We start from the raw sequence: 16,565 nt of genomic DNA, 5'->3' as shown, positions 1-16,565 counted from the left end.
AAAAGACAGTCTCAGGCACTGGGAATTACAGGAATGAGAAAGACACAGTTCCTGCCTTAGCCGAAAACCATTCTAAAAGTATCAATGTTATAGTTGATGCAACTAAAATGTACAAGAAAAGGTGAATGATTCTGAGGGTGAAAAGTGCGTATTCAGGGGTGCGGGGTCGCGGCCCCAAAGCGGCTTCCGTTCTTCGAGATTTCAGCACCCGGGATCGCCCAGCACCCCGCGGGCACACTTAACATTTTAATCACGACTCCGCCCCCACCCTCCGAATTCTTTTCCGGCTGCCGACCGGCCGGGTAGTCCCTTCCAGACGGCCCCAGCTTATCACCCCCGGCCCGGCCACTTCCCGGTCGCGGCCAGGCGAGCCTCCCAAAGTTTCCTGTGACGCCGCCGTCCGCCTCCGGCCCCATCCCGCCCTCACTCCCACCCCCGCAGCCCTGGACGCCGGGTAGAGAGGAGCGGGGTCAGAGGGACCAGGAGGGCAGTACGAACAGGAGGACTTCGAGACCCCACCCGAGCTGGGTAGCGGACCCAGAGGGCGGCAGCCACAGGTCCACGCCTCCTTTCGCCGCGCCCGCAGCCCCGGGTCCGCGCGCGCCCACCTGGCCTGGAGCCCGAATCCCACCCCTCCGGGTCCAGAGCCAATCGGCCGCGCCCCGCCTCCTGGGAGGTGGGGGAGGAGGGGGCTGGGGGCCGGGCGGCAGCTCCCGCCTCTAGCTCGTGCCCATTGGCTGGGGCCTCGAGGGTGCCCGAAGACCGGAGTGCAGTTTGATTGGCCGCAGAGGCTCGTGACAGCGGCGCCCATTGGCTGTGGCAGCCCCCGTGACGCGGGGTGGCGACTGGCTCCCGGGTCTGAGGGGCTCCTGCTTGTCAGGTTCTAGGTAGGTGAGTTTCGCGCCGCCGGCGGCTGGCGCTGTTGCCCGGGGCAACGCCGAGGGAGGGGGGAAGAGGAGGGCAGGCAAGCGGAGAACGGGGGCAACACTCCCTGCCCGCAGGGGGGCGCCTGGGACTCAGCCCTGGCTGCGGCGGCTGCGCCGAAGGCTCTTCCTCCGCCCTCGGCCACCCCCACTCCCGCCCCAGGCTGCAGGGTCTCCCGCCCGTCCTCCACCCGCGGCAGAGCATTCCTGGTTGGGGCTCGGGCTGGGCTGCAGACCCGGCCCGGCGAGGCAGGCCCCTCCCACCAACCCGGGACTGGAGGCTGAGGGGGCGGGTGCCGGCGCGAAAGGGTTGAGGCGGGCGCGGCGGCCCCGCCCCGTCGCCGGGTCGGTGGGCTGCGGGGTGTGGGGCGGGGTAAGCGGTGCTGTTGGGCACCACCCATCACGCCCGTACCCCCTTGTCTTCTAGCGCTCCTCTCCTGGCGCAGCCCTTCGGCTGGGGCGGCCACCCCCAACCCCTAGGTGTTCCCTCAATCCCATCCTACCTCTCGGGCCCTGAAGTCCCCCTTGACCCGCGCAGCCCGTCCCCAGACCATCTCCCATGCATCAGCCTCCCGACCTCCCGCTTTTATCCCCCACCTTCGATCCCTGCTCCTGTCTTGGCCAGAGGTGACCCCCAAGACATTGTCAAGAGAAAAACTGTTAAGTGTGAAGCTCATGCAACCGGGGCAGTTACTGCTCTGTACTCTCTTGGCCATTTAGGGTTGAGGAGGTGTTTCGAGGCACCTCTGGGTTAGTTTTCTGCCTCAGAGTCTTCTCGGTATCAACTTTCTGAAACGATAATTGTATTGGTATTGGTAGAGCCGGGCCGGGTACGTTGTGCACAAATTAACTGTGAAGTTGTCGTTTTTTACTTTGTACATTTGTGATCTTGATTTCTAGTGCAGTGCAGTCCCAAATCTAATAATTTATTAAGGCTGTTAGTCTTTCATTTTCGTTCGCCGTAATGGTTAAAAAAAAAAAAAAGCTGCATACATTCATAGTGGTCTGTCACTTTGACATTAACTGCTCTAAAGGTGCAGTCGTACCATTTTCCTCTTTCTCCAGGTATTTTAAGTTAATAAAACAATTTCCCCAGTGGAGTCACTATGTATAAAGTGTTACGGAAAAACCAGTAAAATACCAAAACTATTTTAGTGATAAAAGACTAGAAAACACTTTTTAACCAATGGAATGGGAATAGGATTTAAAAAAAAACCTTGCAAAATGTAATTATTTCAAGAGTGTAGTGTTGTAGTCTTGGTATACCTGTGTAGTCTTTAGAAAGAAATATTCAAGAACCACACATTTGTCAGAATGCAAAGGAAGGCTGAATGTAATCTTTTGTAATCCAGGAATCTTTTTTGCTAGTACTCTTGAACCAAGGGAACTATACTTCCAAAGGTACTGAGACTATATTAAGAGAGTATGTAGGCATACTTGGAAACCTTTTACCTGTCTTTTTTTTTTTTTTTTTTTTTTTCTTTTTTCCCCTGAATGGCCTTTGGTCAAGATCTGTTTCTCTTCTGCACTGATGGTAGGCAGCATTAAATATGTAACAGGTAAAATTATTTAGGGTCCAGTTAATGCAGCTTCTGCACTACTTTAAAGGTTGATGTCAGTAGTTTGGAAGTAAGAATTCACACTCTTGGTAGACAAATCACTTTCATTTCATCTTCAACTATTACATAGTTATAACTCTGGTCTGTGAACTTTCAAGCTGCCATTTTATTTTCTCCTTTATTTTACTATGTATGAAAATTTTCAAACAATGAAGTAAGGTTGAATTGTACAGTAACTACCCAACCGTCTACACAGCAATAACATTTCCCAGATAGCTGTTACAGATAGTAAATATAAAGGAAAAGGGGAACTGAAATGATCAAGTTTGAAAACCAGCATAAATATATAACATACCAAAATATCGTAAGAGCTTAATTTCTATTTGCAGATGGAAATAGTGTTTATAAAAACTATAGTAATTTAATTTCCATGAGACTTACAAAGCAATCTTGTGAGTGAGTAGGAAGTCATGTTTGTACATCAAGGCCCAGATGAGTAAGTTGCATTTTGGTAATAAGAAAAAAAAAAGAAATCAAATGAACTTGTTATACAAATAAAAGCTTGTTTTAAAATTGGACTCCTGTATTAGTAGATGATAGTTTTATACTTGATCTTTGAATGAGCATCTTCTTTTGAAGACAGGTCTAAAGGACTGTCTTTTTCGATTATTCAGTGTTTCGATTATTAGTTATTTATCGATTATTCAGTGTTTCAGTAACAAACAATAAGTTGGATCAATCTTATGCATGTTGTTTTGGAATAAGTATATTTTTGTAATGGAAAAAGAAAGCCTATAAATGGGAAGTTTTAGTAGAACTATTTCATGGAAAATGAAGTAATTATCTAGAAACATTTAACTCAGTATTTTGATAGGACTCACAACTATCTTGGGTGTTGTTTCATGGTGTTGCTAAAAGAATGTTTTAACACAGAACTTTAGTTTATAATAAAAGAATAATAAATGGGTATAAGTTCACGTATGTGTATATTTGTAATTTTTCCATACTTAGGAAATTTCTGCATTCTTCTGTAAGTATTTGAATCCTGCTTTTCAGTTTTAGTATACCCTAAATTTGTTTTTCATTCTTAGCTCATTTATATAACTAATTTCTTAAATATTGAAATTAGGAACTATGTCTCAGAATTTATAGATCTTAGATTGCCTTGATATTATTTCTCCATGTCTCATTTGACTTTGGCATGCTTATGTATGGTTAATTTACCACACCACCTGAGAGATTAAAAAGAACAAGCAGGTCATAGTTTTAGAACTTCAAAAAGAATAAAATGTTTAAATATTTTTTAATTGAAGGTCCAGTTTTTTTTTTTTACCTGCCTCCCTCCCTCTTTTCTTCTTTCTTTACTATTTTTATCTTTTCTATAAAAGTTAAATCAACTAAATAGACTATAGAGAAGATGGGGTGCCTAGCTGGCTCAGTCAGTAGAGCATGGGACTCTTGATCTCGGGGCCATGAGTTCAAGCCCCACATTGGGTGTAGAGCTTATATTAAAACAATAACAAGAACAACAAAAGAGTATAGAGAAGAAAAGTCACCAATAATTCCATGATAGTTAATACTTTGGAAAATTATTGAAACTTTTGTTTCTTCTGTAACACTCTACCGATCATAGCAGTACTATGGTCTTTATTGTAGTATATCTGCACCTGCACCTAAACTTGCAGTTCCTGAACTTGAAACTTGGTTACTGTAATTTAGAAGAGAGCTCCAAGATCTGGAGGAAAAATGGAAAAGAATGAATAGAGGACAGATTAGAGTCAGAACAAAAGAAATCTGACAAGCAATTTCCCACTTCTTATTATTATAAGTATAAATATAATCCTAGTTACCCATGTGAAACTGCTGTATGGCCGACAAAATATGGGACCTCTCAAGTTTTTTCGTTGTGTTCAAAATATCTAGGTCAGATGAAGTTTACTTAGTGCCTTTCTACAAAAATTTTCAGATTTCTCCATTTTGGGGGATATTAGATAATTAGTTTTATAAAATTAAATGTCATGGATGACTTGGAATTATTTCCTAAATATTTATATATACTTATCAAACAATGACTAATATTTAGTCTATATATCATCACTTCCTATAAGCTTGATATCATTTCCTCCTTTTGAAGGTTTTAATTAAAATGCTAAAATTTTTAATATAGGTGTTTTTTGCCAGGTTGCAAGGTGTAGTGAAAGAAGATTCATTTCTTTTGGAGCTAAGCTAATTGGGTTTCAGTCACAAATCAGAATTTTCTTCTGTGGGATCTTGGGCAAGTTAATGTAATCTCTTTAAATCATAGTTTCCTCATCTGTAAAATGAGGATAATAAGATTGCCTCACAAGGTTGTCATGAAGAAGAATGAGACAATCTAGCTAAAATGTCTGAATTTAGGAAGTTCTCAACTTTCATATTCAGTTCCCTACGTGGTAGCTTTAATTTTATCTCTTCTAGTATTTCTGTGTTTATTCTACCATCCTAAAAGTCCCCAAATTTTAGACTTTGGATATTCAGTAATGTACATTAAGTAAATCAAATGACATTTGTATTTGTACAAAGGAAATAATTAGTGTTATCTCCTACTAGCTGTTCTTTTATAGTTCTTCAATTGCCGCGTCTCAGTAGGGATAATTGGAAATTCACTTTAAATGATTTTTACCTCAAAATATGTCTAGTTTGTCTGAATTCCTGAATTATTTTTCTTCCACCTTAGATTATCATCTGTTGGTGGATGGTTTCCCAAAATTCCTTTCATTTTAACCACAAATATTTGCTTAAAAGTGGTACAGAAAAGCTAAATGTTACTTTCTTAAATCTCTAGTATTCCTCCCTTCCTTAAACCACATTTACTTAACCTATTTAAAACTTAAACTTTATTTTCAGGGGTAATAGTACTTAAAACTCTTATATGAATCTTTTCCTGCTACTACTAATGTGTATGATTATTCTTTAGGGACCATTATTTTATAAATATCCCCATTTCAAAATGTGTGTTGTATAAGTGTAGGATTCTAATTCCTAAAAAGCACTCACTTATAATTTAAATGCACAGACCAGGGTATCATGAAACAAGCACTGAGCTGTATAAAGAGTTAGGAGTTGGACCACATAGTTTTTATGTCTTATCTGGCAATAAAACAAAATTTTGTATCTAAGTCAGTGATTCTCAATTTTTGTCTGACTCAAGTACAAGATATTTACATGGGTGACATATTCTAATGTGCAGTTTCCTAGCATGCTATGTGTAATTCCATCTCACCCAATCCCCACGCAAGAAAGCGTATCAGAATGCAAATGACTAAGAGTGACATCATTATGGGGATAAATCTGAATCTATTCTGATGTCTCAGGGAAAGCAAGTCATTTAAAAATGTGTATAACTATTATTAGTAGTTGATAATCGTTGAGACACCTTACAGTACTAGTGTTGAGACCCAAGTTACTCTTACATTTTCCTGAAACGAAGGCCTCTTCACTTGTCCATCTTGTAATGCTACAGAAGAAAAGATTCCTGTATTAATTTTATGTAACTGATAATGAAGAGTCTTACATTTAAAAATCAGAGTAACTGATGATGAACATTTAAAAATATGTGAGCAATAACTCCATGGTCTTTAGTGTAAATAAAATAATATGAATTGTTCTAGAAATATTGAAGTTTTCCAGTATAAATTATTTTACTTGCAGAAAAAGTATTTCTGTAGTGGGACAAATGGTTTTATTTATTTTTTTAAAAGATTTTATTTATTTATTTATTTGACAGAGCAAGAGAGGGAGAGAGAGACAGAACAAGTAGGGGGAGCAGCAGAGGGAGAGGGAGAAGCAGACATCCTGCTGAGCAGGGAGCCCAACAGGAGTCTCAATCCCAGGACTCTGAGATCATGACCTGAGTAAAAGGCAGATGCTTAACCTACTGAGCCACCCAGGCGCCGCAGGACCAATGGTTTTAGGAGAAGGGGAAGCCCTTAATGCTAGAATATTTATATTCTAGGTGTTTAGTGTATAAAAATGCTCTTTACACTGGTTCATTCAGAAAAGTATCTTTGAAATTACATTGCTGTGCTTTTAAATAAACATCCTGGATGGATGTTTTGTATATAATATACAGATAAAGGTGAAAACTTAGAAAACCTATGCTTATTGAACCCTCAACATTATTAACAAGTGGTATTTTCTCCAAAGCTCTGTGGATCTACGATACAACTATCTCCATAAAATACAGTCAAATTTAATTAAAAATTTTAAGTGATCCCTTCAGACCCTTAACAGTTCTATTAAATAATTTTTTGCTTCTAAAATGAAGTCTGGATAATTTTGCATTACATCATTAGTATATATTACAGAAAAGGTTCCTATTTTTGACTCTTGTGTCCTGGGGTTTGCAGAACAAGAGTATTTCTGATTTGATCACAAAGGCTGCTGCATTGTCACAAAGATGAAGAGTTAGTTCTTGGTCACTGCAATGCCTAACACTTGCTGCTGTTTCTTGGGTATGTTGTCCTTGGAGTTGAACACTTCTGTAGTTTGTGTCCTTTCTGCTCTTTGAGTGTCCAGCTTGGCAGGACTTCGCCAGCTTCTCGTTAGTTGGCTGGGGCCCTTTTGTTAATTTCATGTTATACAAAGCAAAATGCATTTCACTCTTACCAATATTCAGTTTGGATAATAACTGGATCAGTATCTACCCTAGTCGCTGTACCACCCCTTACTTCATGAAAATGTTTATACAGTGTCCGCACTTTCTCTTGAACTAAATTTCCTTCAGAATCACATGCTTTCTATATACTTTCTTATACAGGTTAACCATCATTTCAGCTTTCATTAAGGTTTTTCAGATTTTCTAGGAGGAAAGGAAACATTTTCAGGCAACACCTTTCTTTTTCAGTGTGGAATCTGTGGTTTATGGTAGACTTTCTAACGATGCAGATCCAGTCACTGCCACATTTCATATCCATTCTAAATTTACTCTAAGTGTATATATTCTGGTTAAGCACCATCACTTTGTGAGGCCTTTTAGCTTTCTATGTATTGAATAAATTGGCAATAGTGAAGTAATTAAAGGGATCTAAACAACGCAGTTGTCTCAGATAATTATTAATGGCAACTTGTTAGATTACTATTCCAATTATTTACAAACAGTTACATTGGACAAAGTGTAGGATCTTTTTTTTTTTAAATTTTACTTATTTATTTTTGAGAGAGAGAGACTGCATGAGCAGGGGGAAGGAGCAGAGGGAGAGGGAGAAATAGACCCCGAGCTGAGTAGGGAGCCGGATGCGGGGCTCAATCCCAGGACTCCAGGATCATGACCTGAGCCGAAGGCAGATGCTTAACCGATTGAGCCACCCAGGTACCCTTATAGGATCGTTATCCAGGTTTATATATAACAGAAAATTTTTACAAAGCAGGAGACTGATTTCTTTCTCTTACTGATATATACAAGTATGCGTATATATGTATAAATAATATAACATATTGTGTTATAATTATTTGTTCATATATATTACTTTTTTTTCTCCCCTCTTGAATATTTTAAACTTCAAGGTAGAAACAATTTCTGTCAGTAAAATTTTTGAGTAAATTATATGGATTCAGATACTGTTATGGGGAAGGGGCATTAATATTTGATGCCTGCTGAAAGTGTTAGACACTTTTTATGCATTTGTTTTGATTTTCTTGACAACTCTGTAAATTGGATAGCTTGTTTTTTCTTTTTGTGATCTGAAATCAATGTCAGGTCACAACCTGTATCCAAGGAGACCCAGCTATAAAGTGTTAACTGGGGTTTGAACTTAGATTTTTTATATGCTAAACCTGAAATGAATGCAAATGGTAAATGTCTATAATAAACCATTAGCAGTCCTGGATTTGACAGCAGTTTCAACTATCTGGGAGTGATTGTAAAGGTCCATGTTGAAATATTTGCAGTTTTGCTCCAAAGAATTGTTATTGGAAGTGAGACCCTTGTATATGTATGACCCTAGCTAACTGCCCAATGTTTACGTCTTGTCTTGGCTTTATTTTCTGTTTGAGGTTGTCCTATATTATAACTTTTGTCAAGTGATGAAACATTCTTTCTTTATAAAAAAAATTTCCTGAAAAAAAAAATCAGCTGCTAGAAATAAAGAAAAAGTAAAGAAGTCTAAGAAAGTGGTAGATATTAGCCAGAAAGTAGATATTTTTGAGTAAGTGTAAAAATGGAATGTTGAATCCAGTGAGTCTTTGACCTGATTGTGAATCAATCCACCACACCTCCTAGGAAAACAAAAGTTGACTTGTGAAGCATTGTTACTGAGTGTTCCAGCTCTGTCAGAAATTCTCATGGTTTTAGACAGATTTCTTGAAAATGTCAGGGATCTTATATTCATAAATCCTGTCCCACTTCCCTTCTCTGTAACCCTTAATAATATATATATATTTTTAAAAGATTTTATTTATTTATTTGAGAGAGAGAGAGAATGAGAGACAGAGCATGAGAAGGAGGATTTGCAGACTCCCCGCCAAGCAGGGAGCCCGATGCGGGACTCGATCCCGGGACTCCAGGATTATGACCTGAGCTGAAGGCAGTCGCTTAACCAACTGAGCCACCCAGGCGCCCCCTTAATAATATTTGAAAGAGATTTGACTGTTTGTGAATAGCTGCTACTTTTTGGAAGTTGATGTAGTTCTTATAAATATCTTAAAATATTAACTTGAATAGCAGTATCCTCACTTATAGGTATAGGTATCTTCTTCTGACTTTCACAATTATTACAGAAGAGTAGCTAGACCTTGGTGATGGGCTCTTTCTAAGGTTCTGATTTCTCTTTTGTGCTTTGGAGCCTATGGTTTGATTTACCCTATGGCTGGAACTGGCATTCTAGGACTGAAGTGGCTTGGCTTAGAGACACTTGCTATTATATATAGTAATATAGTTTTTGGAGGAGGGTGAAGGTGGTAAAGAAATAGACATGTCCTTAAGTTGGTCTACATTATAAAAATAATTCAGAAATGTTCCGTGTAACGTAAGAGGTGGCTTGTACAGGAGTGGCAGAGAGAGCAGGAGGACATACGACTCTTCCTTTTTTGGTCATGCCACAAATGTTAATAGAATACTCACTCCATGTAAGGACTTACCTTATGGCTCCAGGTAATTATAAAGTAAAGAGGAATTTCAGACTGTTTTCCTGAAAGAGAGTCTGATATGTGGAAAGAGCATTCATATTAGAACCAGACCCACCTAGGGTTGAATCTACAATACCAGTAATTTGTTGTATAAATTTAGGCAAATAATTTAACTCTTATAGCTTTAGTTTTTTTCATTTGAAAATCAGCTATCAGTTTATCTGATAACTGATGATAAGTATGAAAATTTTCAGTTCCTTCAGTTGCATGAGATCCAAACCCATACTAGCTTAGGCCACTGGCTCAAACAGGAGTGTGCTTCTTCAAATGCAGATGGTTTTAAAGGTTCAAACAATGGTCTCATGACATACTCAGTGGCTTTCTCTTGTGTTACAGGTACTTTCAGGTAGATTTTCTCCATGTGGAGCCCTCTGATGGCTCTAGGCTTACAGTCTTCCAGTTTAGCAGGCCCAACATAAAAAACGTTTCTCTTACCCATAGTTTTAGTATAAATCCTGGGATTACATCTCATTGAATGAATGGGGTCATGTTTTCATCCTTGATGTGTGTGGTCGGAGGGATAGCGTCTGATAGTAGGCCAGATCTGGATCCAGGTACTAACTGCTGGCACTGGGAAGAGGAAGTATGGTCAGTCACATGGTCTGAATCATGTGGACTGATGTCACTGAAAGAAAGACTGCAGTGTGACCAGTGGATACCGGACAAGCATAACCAAGAGATTCCAATGTGCATACATGTCCTTCCACATGTATATAACTTTGAAAAAAATGCCCTTACCTGACTTAATGCAAATTTTTCACTTACAACTTCCAATTTGCATTTACCACCTGCCCCCCAGCAAAGGAAAGCAACTCAAAGACTCATTTAAGTACTGCATCTAACTTTAAGTCTAACGTCTCTGGGTAATTTCTCTCAGTTCTGTTTGAATAGATAACCTTAGGGTCTAGGAACTTAAGTTTAAATGATAAATATAACTAATTGTAATAAAGCCTGTGTTCAGTGGTAGAAGAAAAATAGCATAAAGATAATAAAAACTCTCAATTAGAAAAGAGAAAAAGGAGAAACAACGCACAGAGATTTTCCATTCCATGACATGTGCATATTTCATTGGACAGGTGTGGCAAGGACTCTTTGCCCTGGCAGTGGAAGAAGATTTTTGATTAGCCAATATGGCTTTCTTTGGTTCTACCACCTGGGAAGGTCTTTTTTGTTTTCTTTTCTCCTAGTTACAGCCAAGATGAGCATTGAGAGATTCTTGTACTGGGGACTGCATTGCCTCAACAACTCACTTTCTGTTTTGAGGTTTTGGGGTCCCAGGAGCTATCTTAGGGGTTGAGCAGTAACAAATCTTTGTTGGGAGTGGTTGGGAGTTTCTTAGGCAATACAACTTTTTATAAATTTAATGTTTTATTTATTTGCATTTGATCAACTTCTCTCAAGTACCTGAAGTCTGAATCCTAGTTCTTGAATCAAATCATTGCCTGATATGCCTCTAAACAATTTGTCCATCACTGTAACCCAGTGGTTCCACATCATGGGGCAATTCTTACCTCAGCGGACATTTGGTAGTGTCTGGAGATAGTTTTGTTGTCATAATGAGAGGCTGGGATAGGGAAGTAGGTAGATGTTGCTAGCATTGTGTAGGTAGAACCCAATAATACTGTTAAACATCCTACAATGGACAGGACAGCCTCCTACAACAGAGAATTGCCAGTAGTACTGAGGTTGAGAAACCATGCAAATCCTAGTTTTCTCAGTTTTCTTGTTGGTTTCTCTTTCTAGCCATTGAGAGCAGCTTCTCTAGGTAATAACTCAGAGCTAATTTGTCCCTACTTCCAGGATGTGTCACAGTGGATAGTTCTTTTTTTTTTTTTTAAAGATTTATGTATTTTAGAGAGAGAGAGAAAACAGGAGTGGGGGGAGAGGGAGAAAGGGAATCTCAAGCAGACCCACTGCTGAGTGCTGAGCCAGACACGAGGCTTGATCTCATGACCTGAGCTGAAACCAGGAGTCAGACGCTCAACTACCGAGCCACCCAGGCACCCTGTGGATAGTTTTTTATCATGGGTAAATATCTTCTTTGCTAGGATGCTTGGGGATGAGCCTGGAGCATTAGGCTTCTCTCATATTTTGTTTTTGTGTGGTCAAATGTTCTAATTTTACTTTAGGGATATTTTTCATCCCCATAAATTGCAAGATTATCAGCCATCTTGGATTTGTAATGAAATACTTAAAAGATTTTCTTTTATTAAGACTTTACTCGGGGGGCCTGAGTGGCTCAGTCGGTTAAGCGTCTGCCTTCAGCTCGGGTCATGATCCTGATGTCCTGGGATCAAGCTCCACCTTGGCTGGTGGGCTCCTTGCTCAGCAGAGAGCCTGCTTCTCCCTCTCCCTTTGCTGCTTCCCCTGCTTGTACTCTCTCTGTCTCTCAAATAAATAAATAAAATCTAAAAAAAAAAAAAAAAAGGACTTCACTCAAAGTGTGCTTCTTTTTTGAATTAACTTACTGAAGACTGCTGCATAGTTGACAATATACCAACATCCTAACATTTTTTAATGAGTATCCTATAGTTCCATCCTTGGTAGGTGCATAGTCCAATTTACAAGAGGTGGTAGTTTACCAGCTGCTTTGCTTATTAAGGATTGCTGACTTCTCATCCTACCAATAGAGGGATACCAAATACCCTCCACTTTCTATTATTGACTCAGTTCCACATTTTAGGGCTGTTACTTGTATTGCCTGATTTCTGGCATAAATTTTATATTTATCAGGCTTCTTTTAGATTGTAGTGGTAGAAACCTAGTTAAAAAAATTAATCCTTCCCGTATCTGTAAGTGGCTTCCATTCTTGTTTTTGATCAGACCCCAAACCTTGAAGTTATCCTTGACTCTTTTTCTTTTATTTCTACCACACAATAATTCAGCATATTCTGTTGGCTTCAAAATATATATGAAATCTGACCAAGTTCTCACCACCTCTGTTTGGGGTTCACTCTGGTTCCACACCATCTGTCCTCTCTTCTGTTTAACTTCTAACAAGGCTCCCCGCTACTACTTTGGCTCTCAGGAAATTAGCCTCAGAATATTAGTGTCATCCTTTTAAAAAGTAAGAGATGATTTCTTTCCTCAGAATCTTGCAGTGGCTTCCCATGTAACTTAGAGTAGAAGTTCAAGATCTCATAATGAACTAGTTTTTGTGGTCCTGCTCTTCTTCCCTCATGTAAGATCTTTCTCTGAACTCAGAGTTTTCTATTGTTTCTACCATGCAGGCCTCCTTGCTTGTCCTTAAATAAGTGCTTCACACTTACTGTTACCCTGGCGCTCTTCTCCAGATATCCATATGATTTCCTTTGTTATCTCCCTTAGGTCCTGGCTCAAATACCATGTTCTAAGTCTTTGATCAATTAACATCAGTTTGTAATTGCCTACCTTTCTCATACTTCTTGTTACCTTTTTCTGCTTTGTCTTTTCTCTTTTTAAAATTTAATTTTATTATTTTTTTAAACTTTAAGTTCAATTAATTAACATATAGTGCATTATTAGTTTCAGAGGTAGAGTTCAGTGATTCATCAGTCTCATAGAATACATCACACTCATTACATCATGCACCCTCCTTAATGTCCATCACCCAGTTACCCCATCCCCTACCTCCCTCCCTCCAGCAACCCTCAGTTTGTTTCCTATGATTAAGAGTCTCTTATGGTTTGTCTCCCTCTCTGATTTCGTCTTGTTTTATTTTTCCCTGTTATATTTTGAGGTATTGACCTATTTTTATTGATTTTGAGGGGGGTTCTCAGTGCTTCCTGGACTTGAATGCTTGTTTCCTTTCCCAGATTAGGGAAGTTCTCAGCTATAATCTGCTCCATTATACCTTCTGCCCTTCCCCCTTTCTTTTCTCTTCTTCTGGGATCCCAGTTATTCTAATATTTTGCTTTATGGTATCACTTAATCTCTCAGATTCTCTCCTCATGATCCAGTAGTTGTTTATCTCTCTTTTTTTCAGCTTCCTTATTTTTCATCATTTTATCTTCTATATCACTAATTCTCTCTTCTGCCTCATTTATCCTAGCAATTAGAGCCTCCATTTTTGATTGCATCTCATTGATAGCCTTTTTTATTTCAACTTGATTAGATTTTAGTTCTTTTATTTCCCCTGAAAAGGATTCTCTAGTGTCTTCTATGCTTTTTTCAAGCCCAGCTAGTATCTTTTTTTTCTTAAAAGATTTTATTTATTTGAGATAGAGAGCGAGTGAGTGAAAGAGAGAGAGAGAGCGCAAGCAGGGGGAGGGACAGAGGGAGAGGGAGAAGAAGGCTCCCCACTGAGCAGGGAGCCTGATGTGGGGCTCGATCCCAGGACCCTGGGATCATGACCTGAGCCAAAGGCAGACACTTAACCGACTGAGCCATCCAGGTGCCCCTGCCCAGCTAGTATCTTTATAATCGTTATTCTGAATTCTAATTCCAACATTTTACTTATATCCATACTGATTAGGTCCCTGGCCAGTCAGTACTTCCTCTTGTTCTCTTTTTTGAGGGGAGTTTTTCCATCTTGTCATTCTGTCCAGAGAAGAATAGATGAACAAGAGAACAAAATACTAAAATGGCCCCAGAGAAATAGACACTAAACAAATCAGAAGAGACTTGAAACTGAAAAAAATAAAATTAAAAAAAAAAAAAAAGAAAGAATATAATCAGGTGAACAGAACAGAGCAATACACTGGATCCTGTGTGTATTTTGGTCTGTTTGTTAGAAGACTAGATCCCAAAATTGTAAAGAAAGAAAAACTTATATATGTACAAAAATAAAATTAAATACAATGAAAGGATAGAATGTAACTGTAAAAATGGAAATTAAAAGACAAAAAAGAATATAAATAGGCGAAGAGAACAGAAGCAATACACTAGATTCTTGGTGTATTTTGGTCAGTTTGTTAGAAGAAACTACATCACAAAATTGTAAAGGAAAAAAACCCATATATATAAAAAAAGAAAATTAGGGGCACCTGGGTGGCTCAGTTGGTTAAGCAGCTGCTTTCGGCTTGGGTCATGATCCTGCGGTCCTGGGATTGAGCCCCACATAGGGCTCCCTGCTCAGCAGAGAGCCTGTTTCCCTCTCCCTCTGCTGCTCCCCCTGCTTGTGCTTGCTCTCTCCCTCTCTCTTTCTGTGTCAAGTAAATAAATAAAATCTTAAAAAAAGAAAAAAAGAAAAAAAAGAAAATACAATGAAAGGATAGAATATAACTGTAAAAATGAAAGTTAAAAAAGACTTAGAGTTGATAAAATAAGAAATTGGTTGAAAAAGAAAGCGAAAAAAAATTAAAAATGAAAGACTAAAGAACCATGAGAAAAAACCCATGAATTCTAATACTATTTTCCCCTAGCACTGGAGTTTTGCAGTTCTGTGTGATGGGTAAACTTGGTCTTAGCCATATGTTCTTGCCAGTCTTCTGGGGGAGGGGCCTGTTGCACTGATTCTCAGGTGTCTTTGACCCTGGCGGAATTGCACCACCCTTGCCAGGGGGCCAGGCTAAGTGTAAGTGACTCTGGATTGCCCTAAGTGGCTTTTGTTTCCTAAAGGCTTTCCGCGCAGCTTTAGAGGATGAGAATGAAAATGGCGGCCTCCCAATCTCCAGCCCCAGAGCTGAGAGCTCGGGGCCCCACTGCTCAGTGCGCCCTCAGGGGAAAGCAGTCAATCATTCCTATCTCCATGCTCACCCAGCCCCTGACCCAGCATTTCTATCTCAGGCTCATGACCCCACTTTGATTCTTCAAACCCTGCAGACTCCTGTAGCGTGCATCTGTGTCACTCCTGTGGGGGGAGAGAAGGGCGTCTCCCCATGGTTCTGCTGCTTGCTGGGCCCCTGCTTGGAGAGCAGTCACCTGACCGTGCCACTGTGGTTCCTGGTTTATGGCAACCCAGAGCTGAGAGCCCACTCCTGGGCTCGGTGATAGCAGCCAGCTTCCCTGCTCTGATGCCTGGGAGCTCTGCTGCACTCATGTACTCCTGGTCTCCCTGTGACCCTGAGGGTCCTGAAACCACACTGTCCCACTTAGGATTCTGCCCCACTTCACCACCTGAGCACCTTTCAGGCGGGGACATCCCTCACCGCAGCCGACTTCTAAAAGTTCTGATTTTGTGCTCTGCTGCTGTATCACTTTCCGGTACCCAGCTTAGGGAGGCTCCCACCCCCGTTTATCTTCCCATATATCGCCTCAGATTCACTTCTCTGCACCTCCTACTTTGCAGAAAGTGGTCGCTTTTCTAATTGTAGAGTTGTAACTATTCTTTTATCTCTGGTTGAGTTCGCAGATGTTCAGAATGACTTGATAGGGGATATAGCTCAGTGGTAGAGCATTTGACTGCAGAATGATTTGATAGATCTAGCTGAATTCCTGGGACCAGACAAAACTAAGGTCTCCTACTCCTCTGCCATCTTGGATGCCATTTTCTTTTTTTTTCAGATTTATTCATTTATTTTAGAGAGAGAAAGAGAAAGAGTGTGGGGGGTAGGGGCAGAGAGAGAGAGAGTCTCAAGCAGACTCTGCACTGAGCATGGAGCTTGACGTGCGGGGCTCTCTCTCAGGACTCTGAGATCATGATCTGAGCCAAAACCAAGGGTGGGACACTTAACCAATGGACCCAGGCCTTCTTCCTGCTTTTTCTTTGTAACACTTATCAGGACTTTATACTATATATTTTATGTATTTATTTTGTGTTTTGTTTCCTCTGTAGAATACAATCTCCATGAGGGAGGAATTTTTGTCTGAGATGTTTTGTACGAAAGTGCAGGGTACATAGCTTAGTAGGCTCTCAGCAAATATTTGTTGAATGAATTAATTTAAAAAAGTAATTTATTGCCACATGTAACTATTAAGTCTGAAACAGTTGTGGGACTGAAATTACCCTCCGGAGGGAAAGAGATTATTCATTAAGCAAATCTCTCCAGAGGAGAATGGG

At 40.1% G+C, this 16,565-nt stretch overlaps 1 protein-coding gene across 3 annotated transcripts in view; it reads left to right on the top strand.

Moving 5' to 3' along the window:
- Positions 1-757: 757 nt before the first annotated feature.
- FER (FER tyrosine kinase) overlaps positions 758-16,565 on the top strand; it is a 418,533-nt gene continuing 402,725 nt past the window's right edge. For 2 of the 3 annotated variants that reach the window (XM_036123015.2, XM_078066949.1), the window contains exon 1: positions 758-887. The gene's annotated coding sequence lies outside the window, so the exon portion shown is untranslated. The remainder of the gene's footprint in view (positions 888-16,565) is intronic. The other variant, XM_036123018.2, reaches the window with a different exon arrangement.

This window comes from Halichoerus grypus, chromosome 2 (assembly GCF_964656455.1).
Source record: "Halichoerus grypus chromosome 2, mHalGry1.hap1.1, whole genome shotgun sequence".
Taxonomy (NCBI): Eukaryota; Metazoa; Chordata; class Mammalia; order Carnivora; family Phocidae; genus Halichoerus; species Halichoerus grypus.
The sequence above is the reverse complement of the archived record's forward strand: the minus strand, read 5'-3'. Positions and strand labels throughout refer to the sequence as shown.